Source organism: Gigantopelta aegis, chromosome 14, assembly GCF_016097555.1.
Source record: "Gigantopelta aegis isolate Gae_Host chromosome 14, Gae_host_genome, whole genome shotgun sequence".
Lineage (NCBI taxonomy): Eukaryota > Metazoa > Mollusca > Gastropoda > Neomphalida > Peltospiridae > Gigantopelta > Gigantopelta aegis.
The window spans coordinates 36,483,702-36,503,210 of NC_054712.1; the positions used below are offsets into that span (position 1 = coordinate 36,483,702).

Below are 19,509 nucleotides of genomic sequence, written 5' to 3' on the forward strand. Positions count from 1 at the left end.
CTTGCTTTCCTCTCTAAGCGTGTACAGTGTTGTTACGAATCTGAATTCCCAACTAAACAACGTTTGACAATACATTGTTTAGCCACAGTTGTGAAAGCCGACCGCAGTAACGTGGTATGTTTTTTTTTGTTTATATATATATATATATATATATATTGTTAGTCGATATGACTGCAGACGAGTGGACAGGCTGTCTTACAAAGCTTGAATGCGAAGTAATCCTCACACTGTCATGCACAACCACACACCACCTAGCAAACACTTAGTTGAAAGTAGACCATCATGATAAACTTCGACAGAACGTCAAATGCGAAATTTTTGAAAGTAATTTTTGCCTTTGTAAATACCCAGACCAAGATACATATAGTTTTAACTGATGTCAATAGTCCTTATCAATGAAACATTGATTGCATCTTTATAATATGACACAGAGTAAACTAGCAACACTGGTTATTTGGTCCATGTAGGCATAACTGTGTTTTGTTAAAAGCATGTCTGCAAAAGCTATTTAATGAAATCTATCTAGACCTTGACATGCAATAATAGAGAGAGAGAGAGAGAGAGAGAGAGAGAGAGAGAGAGAGAGAGAGAGAGAGAGAGAGAGAGAGAGAGAGAGAGAGAGAGAGAGAGGAATGGAATTCGCGACAGAGGCAGAGTAACAGACAGATACAGGGCTGGATCCATGCATTAAAAACAAAAATTAATAACATTTCTTTTCTTCTTCTTCTTTTTTGGGGGGGCTGGGGGTAGGGCAGTAAGGGCCCAAGGGCGGGGTAGGGGGAGAAGAATATGTTTTGGAGAGGAGGTGGACAAATAGACATAACATAATATATTGAAACAATAATCGGAAATTAACTGTAATTGCTTAATAACTACATATATAATTTACGAATTCTTAGTGGCATGCCAGCACGAACAACAACAAAAAAACAACAACCCAAAACCCGACTAAATAAATATGTTTATAACCCTGACAAAACTTTTAATGTCATTGATCAGCGGATAATTTTTTTTTTTTTTAACAATAATAATAATTTTAAAAACCTACATAAAACCCCTCCATATGCCGTTGAATAAAAGGTTCACCGAAACTATCAAATTACAACCGGCCTTGAAGGTGTCGTGGTTAAGCCATCGGACATAAGGCTGGTAGGTACTGGGTTCGCAGCCCGGTACCGGCTCCCACCCAAAGCGAGTTTTAACAACTCAATGGGTAGGTGTAAGACCACTACACACTCTCTCACTAACCACTAACGCCTAAACCACTGTTATTGACAGTCAGCCCAGGCAGCTGAGGTGTGTGTGCCCATGACAGTGTGCTTGAACCTTAATTAGATATAAGGACGAAGATAAGTTGAAATGAAAATGAAATGAAATTTGATTTGATGGAATACCGCAAGCGAACTGCACACACACACACACACACACGCACACACACGCACGCACGCACGCACGCACGCACACACACACACAATCCTACTGATGTTTTAAGTTGTTTATCCTCTGCACAATATTCAACTGAGAATTAAATTGCGTTCAGTAACTATGTTGTGAAGTAATACCTAAATAAAAATACCGAAAGTTAAAAAAGATTTAGTGACCTAGGGCCCGGTAACACAAAGCACTCGTAACACTTACGCCAGATTTCCATTGGCTGTATGGCACTGGTGACCTGGTCATCACCTAGGATCAGCCAGTCGTATGTTTTGAAACTGTTAACACACATGTACGTGTGTTAACAACCCATGTGTTATCAAAAATAAAGTTTGTTTTGTTTAACGACACCACTAGAGCACATTGATATATTAATCATCGGCTATTGGATGTCAAACATTTGGTAATTCTGACTCGTGGTCAATAAGTGGAAACCCGCTACATTTTCTTAATGCAGAAAGGGATCTTTTATATGCACTTTCCCACAGGCAGTAAAACACATACCACGGCCTTTGTCCAGTTGTGGTACACTGGTTGGAACGAGATGGTGTTCTCACCAAATGGTGTGTAAGAAAATAAATATAACTGAATGAATATTTAACGACCCTCAGGTGTATACAACAATTTTATCACCTATACGGTGTCAAACAAGGGTTAATAAAGAGGTTTCGCATTACAGGCGCGTTATCAGGGGAAGGGTTTCGGGGATCGAAACCTCTCCCTGATTAAGTAATTTTTCTCTTTTTTTTTCTCAATATATTTTCTGGAAGAGCATGAATCGAACCCCGCCTTATAAACGTCGGTCGCCACAACAGTCTAGACACCCCCCCCCCCCCCCTCCGCTAAAATCCCTGCACGCGGGGCTGGTTTAATAATTTAAACAGATTCGGTAACAGTAACTATGATTCGGTAACAGTACTAATCGTTTCGCTAGGTTTTTTTTACTAAGTTAGTGACCACAGGCGTAGGAAGGTGCCAAAAAGTGTGTGGGGGAGGTGGGGGGGGGGGGGACCACACACACACACACACAACACATATAAATATATGTATAAATATATAAAACTATTGCTGCTGCTACGTCAGTGGTGACTTAAAGATGGCGGTATTCTTAGAAGACTTAGTGTTATTTTTAATTTTAATTTTTTTTAAATTGTATATTAGCCACGGAATTTATTATATGTAATAACAGGCCGTTTCATCCTAAAGAGCGGAAAGCAACACGGTATCACCAACCACACTTAGTGGTGACCTATCAATATGCGTAACACTAACGGTAAAACCCCAACAAACAAACACACACACACACACACACACACAAACACACACACACACACAAAAACAACCAAAAAAAACCTCATCCCCATGTCCCAACCACCCCCACCCATGCTGATAGGAGTTTCCTTTGGCACTGTCACGTATAAAGAAAATTATAAATACTTATAATAAATAGAATTTGGGTTAGGGTTAGTGACAGTGCCAAAGGAAAGTCCTTCCCCCATGCTGAGTACGGGCCTGCTCCTTGTTTATGTGTTCTGTTCGTCTACTGTTTAAGACTATCTTTCTGTTTGTTTGGTATTTTAAATACGTCATGCTAAGTACTGCAAGCCTGAGCTGAAAAAACAGGCTTAGCTTTACTCAGCAACATGGTAGTGCTTTGGTCACGTTCTGTGACTGCTGTTACCTGTTCAACACAACTAGCACGAATTTAAAACAAGTTGGGTCGCACAGTCTTATGCACGCTTAAAAATGTAATCCCGACTGCAAAAGCCTTTTTTGTGTAAGCGGTTTTTGACACGGCTCGATCGCGGTTTTCTTCTTCTAAATTTTAATTTTTAAAATATTTTTGTATATATATATATAATGTATGTATGTATGTATGTATGTATGTATGTATGTATGTATGTATGTATATATATATATATGTATATATATGTATATATACACACATACACATATACATATACATATACATATACATATACATACATTATATATATATACAAAAATATTTAAAAAAATTAAATTTAGAAGAAGAAAACCGCGATCGAGCCGTGTCAAAAACCGCTATATGTATATGTATATGTATATGTATATATATATGTATATACACACACACACACATATATGTAAATATACGGGAGTAGATAAAAGTGGCCGCTTAAGATAGGTGGCCGCTGATTACAGGTTGCCACATATAGTCTTTAAAAGATTTGTTGTTGTTTCTTGTTTACTGCCTGTACTGTATGTCTGCTTAAAAGCATACTGTCATGGATTTAAGGACCTTATTTCTCTAAAAATGGATAATAATTAAAAATTACATTAATTGTTGGAAACCAAATCTAGCTATTGCATCACCGTAACTGAACCATGATGGAGTGAAATCCATGTCAACCCTCTCGGCAATTTTAGTTTTTGAATTATAACCATTGCCTTGATTCAATTATTTTTACAAAATGTCATTAATAACTGGAGTATGGTGGTTATGAAGATGGTTGAATAAAGTACATTTAGAGACAAATCAAATTATGTTTGTTCAGGTAATACTTTGTTAGACCATTAAATAGGTCAGTGGTCTGTGACAATATGCCTTTAAGGCAAGTGATTACAGGTTTGACTGTACATACATACATACATACATACATACATATATCTGGAAAACGAGGAAGTAATGGCTGACCCCCACCCAGGCGTCAGCACAGAAGTATCTATAATTAACAGAACACAAGATATGCAAACAAACTAGCTAAAATATGCGGAGAAACGTCAGTTCACAAGACAAGATAATCTTTTAATAAATATAGCTCTTTTTTTAATAATGGTGCATTACATAATGACAGCATACCTTTCATTTTAAAAACGCTAGGATTAATTCTATAATATTGTTTTATATATTTTCTTCTAATGTTTTCAATATGATGATTTTTACAATTAAATAAATAATGGTATTCATCTCCAATATCGGTATTACAAAGTTTGCATATTCTATTTTCTCTAGGAACTTTAAACCATCTACCAGTTTCGATTGGTAATTTTAAATTTGACGTACGCAATTTAGTTATCCAGCATCTATTTTGATTCGATAATCTCCACAAATAGGTTTCGAAATAAAATTCTGTTTTAAATAATGTATAAAATTGACCCCTAGAAGAGTTTGTAATTTCCGAGAACCACTATTGTATAAATTGATCACAGAGGTTTTGTTTTAATTCTTGTTTATACGATTTGAAATCATTATTTTGATTCATATAGATGTACTCCATTCCCGAGTTATCGAAAATACTTTTTATGAATTTCAACCATTTAAATTGATTTCCTTCACCACTGTTTAAAGAGAACATTAATTTATATAAAATACTACTAAGTTTATTTTCGTCTTTAACCAGTTTACTCCAAAATGACACCATTCGTACCTTTACTTGTATTTCTAAAGGGAACCTTCCTAATTCTCCATATACCATAAAATTTGGGGTAAATTTTTTTACCTTCAAAATCCGTTTGCAAAACTGGAGATGAATTTTTTCTATTATTTGTAAATTTTCATAACCCCAAATTTCTGATCCATATAATAAAATCGGTTCAACCATTGAATCAAAAAGTTTTAATTGTATATGAACTGGTATGCTATTGTTCCGTATTTTTGAGCTTGGTCTACAAGATGTTGCTTTGCATTTAGAAAAAGTCCCATTACATTTAAAACAAATTCCTAAATAACAGTAATAATCAACAATTTCCAATCGTTCATCTTGCAGCATAAATTCAACATTATACCTCGATTTTCTCTTGCTAAAATCACAACTTTTGTTTTACTCACATTAATGCTAAGATTCCAAGAGTTACAACAGTCATTAAATATATCTAAAGCATATTGCATACCTTCAGGAGTTTCGGAGAAAATTACAGTATCATCTGCATACGAAAATTTCAATAAATATATGTAATTTGTTTTAGCAATTTTCTTTATATATACGTGTGGATAATTCGGAACAAAATTGATTGCAACCCACCATTCACATTCGCATGCAATTCGTGGTGGTGTTTTAACGTATTTACCACAGACACATACTCTGTTTCCATGGTATGCCATTACGTTTGTTTTGTGGAAGGAAGTAGTTTTAGTGTTCTTTTTATCCTTATCTTTGTCTGTCTTTTAAAAAAAGAAAAAAGTATGTATGTTGGTGGTTTACGCCATAGCTATTGTGACTCTTTATCGCCTGATTACTCTGTATGATGATTTTATTGATGATTTTAGAATGTTTGTGTTGATAGACAATTTACCCATGACAACCAAAAGCCGTTATGTTTTTCGTACTGAAGTGTCGTTAAATAATACGACTGATTTTTTTTTCAGTTCAGTTCAATTCGTAGGCATAATCAATTAAAAAAAACAAAAACAACAAAAAACACACACACAAAAAACAACAACACAAAAACAAAAACAATACCGGAAGCAATAGTAATACTGGAGAAAATATTTCTAAAATATTTGTAAGAACCCCGGAACACGGTCGTTGATTTGATTTTGTTTTATTTATACATATTTTTGTGCTTATATCCAATTAAGGTTCAAGCACGCTGTCCTGGGCACACACCTAATCTATCTGGCTGTCTCTCCAGGACAGAGGGTTAGTGGTTAGTTGTTAGTGGTTAGTGAGAGGGAAGCTGGCGTAGTGGCCTTACACCTACCCACTGAGTAGCTAAACTCGCTCTAGGTGGGAGCCGGTTCCGGGCTGTTAACCCAGTACTGTACGTACCAAGGGCCCATTTCACGAAACATCGTAAGTTTAAGTCTGTTACTAGCAGTTATACCGGTTTGGCGTCTATTTTACGCAGAAAATTACATCATTACGGAATCTGGTGTATTTTAAGGACAAAAGAAAATGAAATGTGTGTTCTTCAAACTATATTTGTTGAACTATAATAGTAATAAGAATTGTTGGTTTTGTCGTAGATTTACGTTTACGTACAAAACTAGGCTTACGATGTTTTGAGAAATTGGGCCCAGCCTTATACCCGAGGTCGGTAAGTCATTGATAAAACGCCTCCTTTCATATATGCGTACATCTATGTACCGTATATCTTCGCCTGTAAGTCGATCTCGGCTATAAGTCGAGTCCCTAATTTCAAGCCCTGAAAACGTATTTTTTTATTGACCCGTTTATAAGTCGACCCATGAAAAACTACTTATAAATATTGAAATATTTCTTATTTTCAGCACATGAGAACAATAATATAGGAACAAAAGAAAATTATTTTACAAACTTCGGTTTTCACGTTTTGTACATCGCAATATGATCAGACTATTCCAATCAAACTATCATTATTACATAGCATCTAAACGAAATATTCCCTTAGTAGAGAGTGAAAGCTGTTTGACTGTTACTGTATAGTACTGTACAGATGGTTTTGTGCACAGACAACGACTTTATTTATAAAACACTGACAACAGATCACTACGATAAAACTGAAAGTATCACGTTTTGCCGCCATATTAATACATGTAAGGAGGATAACTCTGGAAAGTACACTGGTTTTTGTACCAAATGATGTGTGTCCCTATTGCTCTAGATAGTGAACTGCAGAGATCAGTCTATTTTAAGGGAAAGCTCAGTAATATTCATGAAGTTAATCACCGCCAAAACATTGTTTGAACAACCATTAATGCCAGTGACCAGATTTCAAAATAAACTCAGGCAACAGGTAGTTAGTATTGTTTACATTTTTACTATTAGTGATGACTGTTAATTTAACTAAGTGGACTGTTGTCTTGGCATGTGAGTGAGATCGTACGCCTTTTCGCATAACCAAAACCGTTCTAATGCCAAAAAAAATAGGGTATAAAAAATAAATGTGTCAAATTAACATATTTGAGTATAAATACATGGCATACTTCAACAATAAAACTTGTAAAATAATCCCCAAAACAGTAATATTTTTTGTTGAAATTTTTTTACCCTCTTATAACTCGACCCCCCAAGTTGTAAAATAATTTTTGGGTGAAAAAAATTCGACTTATAGGCGAAGATATACGGTAGTCATAATAGCTGTTGATGCATGGTATTGTGGTCTATTAGAGTGCGCCGTGCGGCCCAATACCCCTGACTTCAGCACTGGAGCTTTCTGTTAGGGTTACCTCACCCTTAGTCCATATCAGTCTAGCCTCTACCCATTAACCAGGTCAGCATGGGTGTCCCTAACAGAAGCCAAAGCTTCTGCTGGCATAGCTATCTGGGTCACTGAGACATACAAGTCCCCCCACCACGTCAAAGAATGGACTATGAAGTGGGCGTACATCTATTATAAATGATGATTTGAAAAAATAGTGCATTTCATTTTGTTGGGGTTTTTGTTTTGAGAAACTAGCGCATTTCATTTTGGTTTTTTTGAATGGGTGGCTTACATAGTATGGCTAGGGTTGTTTTCTAAAGTATACACCAAGTTTAGGAATTTCTAGCATTCACGTTTATTGAAATTATAAAATATATGTACACGTGCGTATTGTATCACAGAAATGTATAATTTAATTGATTCATAATTTTGAGCCAACAATATTACACATATTGTTCAATAAACCAATCATTAATTTTGACCTGGTTTAAAAACACTTCTATTTAATATTGTTTTACACTGAACATGTCTTTCTTTCGTATATTTAGTAGGAAAATTAAAACAAATAAATAAACATGTCTTACCTTTTATTCAAAATCGTTATCTCCATATAAGATGAGCGGTCTTCGCGGCTGAGTGCTTGTGTTGGCTTGATCACCAACCACACATAGTTAAGCAATGCACAATCCAGTCAACTAGAACGATAGCCTTAACGGTGGCATGTGGTATGTATAGGTTGCACTATACCAAACAACAAAGTTCCGTGTCAACGTTCGAGGTAAACTACTTACGGAGTAAAAACAGGTGGGGCTCTGATTGGTAGTAATATGTGACATTTATTATTTGTGCAAATGTTATTATCTGTGGAAAATAAATAAATACTACTTGGGGTTATCGCCCCTGTCACAGGCCCAGATGCAAAACTTGTGAAAACATTACGACACACAGTCTAGACTGTAGTATAACCTTTGTAGTTTACTGTTTGACACGTACAAACTGCAAAATTCAGTATGTTGGACAAACTACTCAACAATTCAGTACCCGCCTCGCTGTTCACAGACACAATATTCTGTACAATAAACAGTGTAAAGCACCCCACGTTGCCCCTCATTTCAACTTAGCAGGACACAGTTACAAAGGCACTGTACTATAAAAGATTGCTAAATCCAAACTGAACATTAAACCTATATTAGCTCGGCCATTTACCTTTCGACCGACCCTTCAAAATTGCGCCAAATTCCCTCAATCAAAATTGCGCACCCTTTTCTCTTTGGCATTTAACTGCTCCATTCAAATTACATAGCACCACCACCACCCCCACCCGCCTGCTACCGATTTGATCGGGCTGCTGGTGCTCCCTTGCACCTGCCAGTGCAGGCGGTCCCTCCTCTCCCCTCCCCACACCTTTCCTGTCTTGTGCCCACGACAGGCGTGCGCTACAGCTTGTTCTGAATGTGCACGTAAACCCCTATGACCTGACCTGACCTAAACTGAACATTGCAGAATCACTCTGGATACACCGCTTAAACACCTGGAGGAGTTGAAATGAATATGATCCAAGCAGTAATTAACTTTCCGTTTGTTAGTCTTCCCAGCTTACCTGGTGACGTTATGATTTTTGTGGGTGTGGGTAATTTTTGGCATGCTTCCATCAGAGAACTGTTCAAGTACGCATGTCGTGGGCACAACATCTGACTTCGCCAGAGAGTTCTGTCAATGACAGGGAGGGGTGGGGCGGGGGGGGGGGGGGGGGGGGGGGGGGGGAATCGGACGTGAGCGAGGGGCCTGGGTGTGTTGATACGCTGCTTATATCTGTTTTATTAGTAAACACCGGCCTCGGTGGTGTCGTGGTTAAGTCATCGGACATAAGGCTGGTAGATGCAGGGTTCGCAGACCGGTACAGGCTCCCACCCAGAGCGAGTTTTAACGACTCCATGGTTAGGTGTAAGACCACTGCACCCTCTTCTCTCTTAGTAACCACTAACAACTAATAACTAACCCACTGTCCATGACAGACAGCCCAGATACCTGAAGTGTGTGTGTGTGTGTGTGTGTGTGTGTGTGTGTGTGTGTGTGTGTGTGTGTGTGTGTGTGTGTGTCTCCAGTACAGCATGCTTGAACTTTAACTGGACATAAACATGAAAATAAGTTGAAATGAAATGAAATTAGTAAACGTTAATATTGTGGATAATATGAATTGATTTAGTACACTGGAACCTTTAGTAGAGCGAGCGAGCACGTTACGCAATTTCTAAACGGTCCCCAGTCATGTGATGTCGCTGTCAGACATTTTGCTTTTGTGTTATCACGATCCTTTTAACAAATGGGAAGATAACTGTAATCTGAGGCCATCACGATCCTTTTAACAAATGGAAAGATAACTGTAATCTGAGGCCATCACGATCCTTTTAACAAATGGAAAGACGTAGCTTGGTGATAAAGCTCTCTCTCTAGGTTGGTGATTCGACCCGCGTCTATTGATTCGGGTTTTGATAAGAACAAGAACAAGTATTTGTAAACACACTAATATATATATATATATATATCGTTAAAAAGTGTATGTTTTTCTCTACATGACAGGCTTGTTTCGTGAGAGAGTTGAATTATTGCTCTCACTCATCAGATGTAGATTTAATTACACCGTCAACGGAAAGCTGATGACGTAATGGACTCTGTGACGTCGAGGTTACGTCACTATGCAGGTCTATAGGTGATGTGTGGTATGCGCACAGAAGGTATTTGCGTCTGTGTCGACATGCTGATACGAGTTCATTCTTGGAGTTTAGTGTGCTGGTTTCAGGTTTATACATTATGAACAGTTTTTCCTTCAGGCAGAGGTTACATCTTTTGCTCGCTGGAGAGTATGATTTTGCTTTGGATAAAATTTTCCACTTAATGGTGTATGGGGTGAATCTATCATTCAGTGTCCAAATGTACTGACTTAGCGCTGTTGCGGAATTGACGAAGTTCGTTGACATTAGCGGGTGGGTTGGGACAACGCCTCAATCGTCTGTCCAGACTATCCCAGACATGCTCGATGGGGTTGAGATCAGGACTTTTAGCGGGCCAGTCATCAATAAAATCAAAGTTATTTGTCCTAAAAAAATTTACAGTGTCTCTAGCTGTATGAGAGGTGGCATTATCATGCTGAAAAATCGAGATGTTGGCGTTGTTATAGAACAGAGGAATGACGTGATGAGCGAGAATGTCATCGCGGTAACGTTGAGCATTTAAATTGCCATCAATGACGACTAGTGGTGAACGATAACCATGGGCAATGGCTGCCCAGACCATGACACAACCCCCATCCCCGAAACGATCTCGTTCAAGAACACAACAGTCAGCATAGCGTTCATTTCTCCTACGGTAGACGTGCACCCTGCCATCACCACGTTGTAAAGAAAATCTGGATTCATCCGAAAAAAGAACGGTATTCCAGCGTCGCCGTGTCCAACGAGTGTGTACACGTGGCCAATTAAGACGATTTAGACGATGACGTTGCGTTAAAACGCATCCGACGTAAGGACGTCGTGCATGTAAACTGTTCTCCCGCAGACGATTACGAGCAGTTTGCCCACTGATTCGGTTATTATGAAGCCCAGGTGTGTTAGCAGCAGTAGCAGTGGCAGTTTGGAATCGATTGCGCAAATGCGTGTTCATGATATAGCGGTCTTGACCACACGTTGTAACACGCGGACGTTGGTGCTTCCTGTCGTTCGAAATCTTACGCGAAGATTTCGTATCGCTCGACTAGAACTACCAACATGCCTTGCAACGACACACCACACACACACCACCCCCACACACACATACACACGCACGCACACACCCACACCACACACCACCACCCCCACACACACACACCTCACACACACACACACACAAACCAACATACCCCCTAGACACTATGATATAATATAATATAACATAATATAACATATAAAATAACATAAAATAATATAAAATAATATAATATAATATAATATAATATAATATAATATAATGTATGCATGCATCTATCTATCTATCTATCTATCTATCTATCTTGTCTGTCTGTCTGTCTGTCTGTCTAGTGTCTATATATTTATATACTGATAATACTCTATTATTAATAAGAAAACAAATATATAATGTAGATATACGGGTAGCCAAATAGGCCCTACTTATAAACAAAACACCCGGTTATGTTACAGTTAAAAAAAAGAGAAAATAATATGGTAAATGTTTTTGGTTTTGGGACAAGGGTGGTCAGCGAATTTTGGAAAACAAAATGGTAAATATTTTTGATTTGAGTGTGTGTGACCAAAAGGGCTTTTTAGATAACATCTTTAATAATAATAATAATAAATAATCTGTTAAATGTGCTGAGGAGAAATTGGAGCGGGTGGCTGCCTGTTTGCGGTCAAGGATGCTGAAATACATTAATAATTACATTTATATTTAAAAAATACTAATATGCTAACTTTTTAATGTACCGATTCGTTTATTTTGGTGGAGTAATCATCTCAAGCAGACGATAAAAGATTTATTTTGTATCAGAAATTAAATATATTAGAATCTTTTAAATTCCATCCAGAATTAATTTTAAAGTTTAAAAAATATTTTGATTTGTATTGGACAAAAAAAAAAAAAAAAAAAAAATATATATATATATATATATATATAACTTACCCATGATATCCATGTCATAAAACCAAGTGATAATTTAGTTTATTAATCCGGGTTAATAATTGTATATCAATTATCACATGCGCATTTAAAAAAAGACACTTAACGTAAGAAATATTAATAATGTCCATTACGTCATAATCATTCCAGTTACACGGTTAATATTTATTATTACACGCACTTGAATAAAGACACAACAATTCTCGCATATATAGCATTATAAATTGTTTACAGTCGAACTACTAATTATGTATAAATACTGAGCGCAAGTAGAAACTTTACAATCATATTTTTTATCGTAAATTATTTTGGAGGAAATCAGTTGAAATTTGCGTTACATAATGGATGATAAAGGTCTTCCCAATGATACTGCACGGGCGGGGCGGAGTGAAAACGCACATATTGCCTTTCTGCACGTCTAAAGCGCAAAACCTGACAAGCACGTGCACAGGGTCACGTGATCAACACAGTGAACGCGTATGCCTTCAAATCAGTTCACACTGTATTGTTTAACAGGAAAACACATTAAAATTTCTGGTGACAAATTAGTGACTGAATGCCACGTCTCACAAATGCAGAACGTGAGCGTGCTGTAGGTAGGCTGCACGCAGGACAATCCGTTGCGGCAGTTGCTCGCACACTAGGATGCAGCCGACAGACAATTCATAATCTCAGAACCCGTGTGCAACAGACATGTGTAGTGACGGATCGTCCGAGGCCAGGACATCCGCGTGTGACGTCACGCCGAGAGGATGGACAAATCAGATTACGTCATCTCCGTAATCGGTTCGAGACGGCCGCGTCCACAAGCAGACAATTGTTCAGGGGTCGGGTGTCACAATTCACCATCAGGAATCGACTGCGGACTGCTGGTCTGCGAGCTAGGAGACCATACAAAGGACCCATTTTCACGCCATTTCACCGTCGTCAACGTCTGGAATGGACCCGACGACACGTTAGATGGAATCAGAGACGTTGGAATAACGTTGTCTTTATTGACGAGTCACGTTTCACACTTAGGTTTGCTGATGGCAGGGTACGGGTGTGGCGTAGACCGCGAGAACGCTATGCGCAGTGTTGTGTTCAGGAGGTCGACAGATTTGGTGGCGGCAGCGTAATGGTTTGGGGTTCATTTTGTTTCCATGGTCGTTTCCGATTGATTGTCGTCCAGGGCAACCTCACTGCCGCACAATACCGTGATCAAGTGTTGACACCGGAACTGCTGCCGTTCATGCAACAACACGGTCCAGGATTGACATTTCAACAAGACAACGCTACACCCCATACAGCGATCTTGACGCGCGAATTTCTTGCGAAACGCCGGTATTAACGTCATGGATTGGCTGTCCCGTTCACCAGACCTGAATCCCATCGAACACATTTGGGATGAATTGGGAAGACCACTGAGACAGCAGGTCAACCCACCGCAGACCCTTCAAGCTCTTGGGCAGGCACTGATCAACCAATGGCGACGACTTCCGGTACGGATTTTCAGAGGAGTTCTTCGGTCGATGAGAAGACGTTGTGCGGCTGTGGTGGCTGCGCGAGGCGGTCACACGCGTTATTGACTTCACAACGTGCCACGATCTCATCATGTGAAAATCGTTTTGGGAGGTCACATGACATCAGGCGGTAATACGCAATAAATTGATCCCCACATCGACTTGTGTCAATCTGTATTGCTTCTCAAATAATATCGACATCCTTACATAGCATTTTTATAGTCATGCACCCTGTATTTAATTTGTGCGGTCAAATTTATGCAGTGTAAAGTTTCTACTTGCTCTCAGTATATATTATGGTAATTATTGTAGTCTTAAGATTGTCTTATACTGTATATGTAACTGTTCCATGTAGCACACACACACACACACACACACACACACACACACACACACACACACACACACATCTGACCGAGAAATAAACGACGGACCCACTCATATCGTGATCTTTTCTAGGTTATCTTTGGTTTGCTCCCACGCTAAAGTGTTATGGGGCAGGACGTAGCCCAGTGGTAAAGCGTTCGCTTGATGCGCGGTCTGTTTAGGATGGATCCCCGTCGGTGGCCTCATTGGACTAGTTTTCGTTCCAGCCAATGCACCACGACTGGTGTAACAAAGGTCGTGGTATGTACTATCCTGCCTGTGGGATGGTGCATATAAAAAGATCCCTTGCTGCTAATCGAAAAGAGTAGCCCATGAAGTGGCGACAGCGGGTTTCCTCTCTGTGTGGTCCTTAATCATATGTGTGACGTCATATAACCGTAATGTGTTGAGTGCGTCGTTAAATAAAACATTTCCTTCCTTCCTTCTCTAGCTACATCCCCCAGGATTAACTCCAAAGCAAGGAAAAAGAATAACCTCGAAAACTGTAAACAAATAAAAACAATACGGTTATGGTATTGTGCTTTTACCCACAGTTCTTTACACTGTGTTGTTTACATAATTATATAAGTTTGAATTTTAATTTAATACTATGTACTTACCTTTGTTGGACACCCAGTAGTCGATGTGTAATTTTGTGCTGGGGTGTCGTTAAACATTCATTCATTTGTTCATTGGAAAATAAATTTAAAGAAAAAAAGTACTTCAGTAAGTTAACGCAGCAAAATGCAGCACGCGATAATACCCTGTCACGAATACATCGTGTCGCATTTATAAATTACCCCCCCCCCCCCCCCAAAAAAAAAAAAATACCCCACCTCACCACAGTTAATTACTTGCATTGTTGTTTAAAGAGGTCGATAGGGCTTTCCGAAGCACTCATGACAAATAAGGAGGCGGGACGTAGTTCAGTGCTTGATGCTTGATGCGCGGTCGGTCTGGGATCGATCCCCGTCGGTGGTCCCATTGGGCTATTTCTCGTTCCATCCAGTGCTCCACAACCGGTGTAACAAAGGCCGTGGTATGTACTATCCTGTCTGCGGGATGGTGCACATAAAAGATCCCTTACTGCTAGTCGGTGGGCCCTTGGGGCTATTTTTCGTTCTAGCCAGTGCACCACAGCTGGTGTAACGAAGGACGTGGTATGTACTATCCTGCCTGTGGGATAATGCATATAACAAATCCCTTGCTGCTAATCGGAAAGAGTAGCCCATGAAGTGGCCACAGCGGATTTCCTCTCTCCATTTCTGTGTAGTTCTTAATCGTATGTCCGACGCCATATAACCATAAATAAAATGTGTTGAGTGCGTCGTTCCTTCATGACAAATACGTTAAAATATGTCACTCATATTTAAAAAAAAGTTATTCATTTTGATATGCAAGTCGTGGTGCACTGGCTGGAACGAGAAATAGCTCAATGGGTCCAACGACGGGGATCGATCCTAGACCGACCGTGCATCAAACAAACGCTTTACCACTGGACAACGTCCCGCCCTCTCTAAAATTATTTAATTTAGTAAAAGTAATCCCATACCATTTCAGGCGCGTGTGCGGGGGGGGGGGGGGGGGAGATTTGGGGGGTCGACCCCCCCCCGCTCAAGGCGAAAAAAATGTTCATATTCCGATTTTTTTACATTCCTGTGAATGGATATGGATGAACTGAGATGTTATCGGGCTTCGCCAGCCACCTCGACCCTCCCCTACCCCTGCAAAATTTGACACCTCTCCCCCCCCCCCCCCCCCCCCCCCCCCCCTGCAAACTTTCCTGCGCACGTCCCTGCATTTGTATTCGTTTCCGTTCTCTAAAGTAGCATTTTCAAGCTTCAAGCAAATTCAGGTCAGTCCCCTTGAATAGAATGAATGCATGAGTGAATGTTTAACAACACCTGAGCACTAAAAATACATCGGCTATTGGGTGTGAAAACATGAACCCTTTGAATAGAGAATAATACATGAGTTGCCGTTATATACTATTTATCGCAATGGTATCTAACGGGCACGAACGACCACGAATGTATTATTCTATTTCTTACATATCCTCAAAAATCAGGTTATAGGTATGACTATACCAAATAAAATATCATAGGCGACCATATTAATGTTTGTGGTTTAAAAAAACAAAAACAACAATATACGCAATATATCGACAAAACTATGACCCATAAATAAAATCAAGGTCTTTAAAAAGTCAAGCTTTCAGAATTACATACATCAAACATTAACTATGTTTATGGAAATTAAAGACATTTACCCAATATTGGCACATAAAAATAAATTGCTATTTAAATCTAAGTTCAGGTTGCCCAGATATATTACCATATTTAAGAGCAGTTGTATATGGCAAGTCAAACACAATGTAACAAAAAATATTAAAAACTTTTTTGTATGAATTATAGGCCAAAACCAACTTTTCCTCAGTGGTAACGTTTATTCAAACTCCATTCAGAGCCATGTACAGTAATTATTGTCAAGGTCAAGGTCGTTGTGAACTTGCACGGCCGAGTGACGGCTAATTAATCAAATAGTATAGTTTAATTTAATTAAATGACAAAAATCATAATCTTTTTTATTATGCACTGAATACGTGCTATAGGTATGACTATACCAAGGCATACTGTCACGGATTTAAGGACCGTATTTCTGTAAAAATGGATAATAACTAAAAATTACATTAATTGTTGGAAACCAAATCTAGTTATTGCATAACTTTAACTTAACCTTGATGGAGTGAAATCCATGTCAACCCTCTCGGCAATTTTAGTTTTTGAATTATGGACCATTGTCATAATTCAATTTAATTTTTTTTTTTACAAAATATCATTAATAAATGGAATATGGTGGTTATGAAGATGGTTGAATAAAGTACATTTAGGTACAAATCAAATTATATTTGTTTAGGTAATACTTTGTTAGACCATTAAATAGGTCAGTGTTCTGTAACAATATGCCTTTAAATATCAGTACTAAACACCTACCTCAAAGTATTAAGTGAAGAAAATAGTACCTTTCGTGGCTCATTTTCGGTATAACCAGATGTTTTTACAACACTCCTAGTGTATAAAATTGAATACCTTATTAGCCCAGATGAAACAAATTGTGGGACTGGGACTGGGAATTCTATTAACGTGCCCCTATCCAAAAAGGTTCAGGCACGCCCACTACGGACTTAGCCTCTGACATCGCCAGTGACCAACTCCGGAGCGGGGGGGGGGGGGGGGGGGGGGGGGGGTTTACAACCAACACTTACATTTATAACCAATCACAGGTGTTAACTTCTCTATCAGAAGTCCGGTGCACCTCTAACTTTGACCCAGCCGAATTATTTGGTTTAGTGCTACCTTTAATCACATTTTAACATCTTTTTCGACTAAAAGTTATTTACAGAGAAAGAGAAAGTTTCGGAGCTAACATAAGTTTTGATATTAGTGACTCGAGAGTAGCTCGTTAATTAGACCTCTGTGGTGCTGGGGTGTCTCCCTAGGTTGCCCATAGGGCCCTTAAAAGGGGCCTGACCTCTTCTGGTCGTGGCATGACAACCCAGGGGAGACTCGTGCAATTGTGTAACACCGGTAGGCAAGGCGTTGTTGTTCCAGGGTTATTTTCCAGACGTTGTAGTTGACGACGTCCTCCTTTTCCGTGTCGCCAAGTAATGCCGTTATTTGCTGTAGCAGCTTAATATAGTCCGGTTTAGGAAATAGTTCCTCATAAAAAAAATACTACAAAATTCTGATATGCTTTTCTAAAAAAATTCCTTGGTGATCAATCTAATTAAAATTAGCTCCACTATTACATGTGGATCTAAAGACAGCCAGTTGGAGCTCATGTCCACCAATCAAAACCTTACTTGCAGAATCCTGCCAGTGATTTAAAAATAATTTGAAAACATTCCGAATTATCCTGAGGGTATACGACATGTTTCGTGTGAATTACGAATGCCTTAAAACATGTTTTATTTTATAAAATAAATAATTTGTAATGTAAAACTGAAGACTGATTTAGTTAGGGTTTTTTTTATAAATAAATAAATAATTTTTAATGTAAAATTGAAGACTGATAACCCACCCCGTACGTATTGGTATGGTTCGCTGTACTGCGGCCACTAAAGTAGACTCGCCCGATATTTTTAGAATTTGTATGCTCCCAAATAACGTTATAAAAGGCGAAGTGTTACCTGGACATTGGGGACTACGCAGTGTTGTTAGTTTTAAATCACTGGCAGGATTCTGCAAGTAAGGTTTTGATTGGTGGACATGAGCTCTAACTGGCTGGGTGTTAAATCCACATGTAATAGTGGAGCTAATTTTAATTAGATTGCTTGGTGATTGCACGTTGGTTGACCTTTGTAATATTTAAATAACCCACTGGTTTGAAGTTACTTGTTATATGTAGTTGCTAACTGATAACAACTGTAAGTGGCATGGTGCAACTTTTATAACAGCAACTCGAGGCGAATGTCAGGCATTAATTGAAAAATTTGCTGGCCGACTAATGTTGACTTTTTAATCGGTACATGTCAGTTGAGAGCACTCCTTAAAATTAGTAGTCACGTGACCCTCTCGATAGTGTTGTATTTTTCACTGAATATATTCTGACGTAGAAATTGTATTGAACTGCATGGAGTAATTAATGGTGGTGTGTAACCGTAACATAAAAACAGGAGAGCAGCATTTAAAAGCCAGCGGGCTCCGTTTTACAATGCAATGTTAACGCTAATATGACATTAAGTGCATAACGTAATCATGAACTCAAGGTGATCTTGGCGTTAAGAATGCTTCGTGAAACAGCTTTGGGCCCAATTTCATAAAACATCGTAAGCCTAGTTTTGCACGTAAACGTAAATCTACGACAAAACCAGAGTTTTTGTTACTATTATAGTACAACAAATATAGTTAAAAGTACACACATTTCATTTTCTTTTGTCCTTAAAATGCTCCATCTTCTGTAATGATGTAATTTTCTTCGTAAAATAGATGTCAAAAACGTATAATCGTATGCCCGTAAACTTACGTTTTGTGAGATAGGCCCCAGGAGTATAACATTTTTTTTAAAAATTAAAAACAAAAAAACTAGACTTAATCACATCTAAAATTGTTTGAAGTTAAAGTTTGTTTTATTTAACGACACCACTGAAGCACATTGTTTTATTAATCATCGGCTGTTAGATGTCAAACGTTTGGTAATTTTGACATGTAGTCTTAGAGACGAAACCTGCTACATTTTTTTCCCCGTTAGTAGCACGGGACATTTTATATGCACCACCCCGCAGACAGAATAGCACATACCCCGGCTTTTGATATGCAAGTCGCGGTGCACTGGCTGGAACGAGAAATAACTCAATGGGTCCAACGACAGGGATCGATCCTAGACCGCCCGCGCATTAAACAAGCGCTTTACCGCAGGACAACGCCCCGCTCTC

At 38.7% G+C, this 19,509-nt stretch overlaps 1 protein-coding gene across 1 annotated transcript in view; it reads right to left on the bottom strand.

Moving 5' to 3' along the window:
- The window catches only part of LOC121388585, a 29,032-nt gene extending 20,783 nt beyond the window's left edge, over nt 1–8,249 (bottom strand). The window contains exon 1 of the mRNA XM_041519981.1: nt 8,124–8,249. The gene's annotated coding sequence lies outside the window, so the exon portion shown is untranslated. The remainder of the gene's footprint in view (nt 1–8,123) is intronic.
- Nucleotides 8,250–19,509: the final 11,260 nt, after the last annotated feature.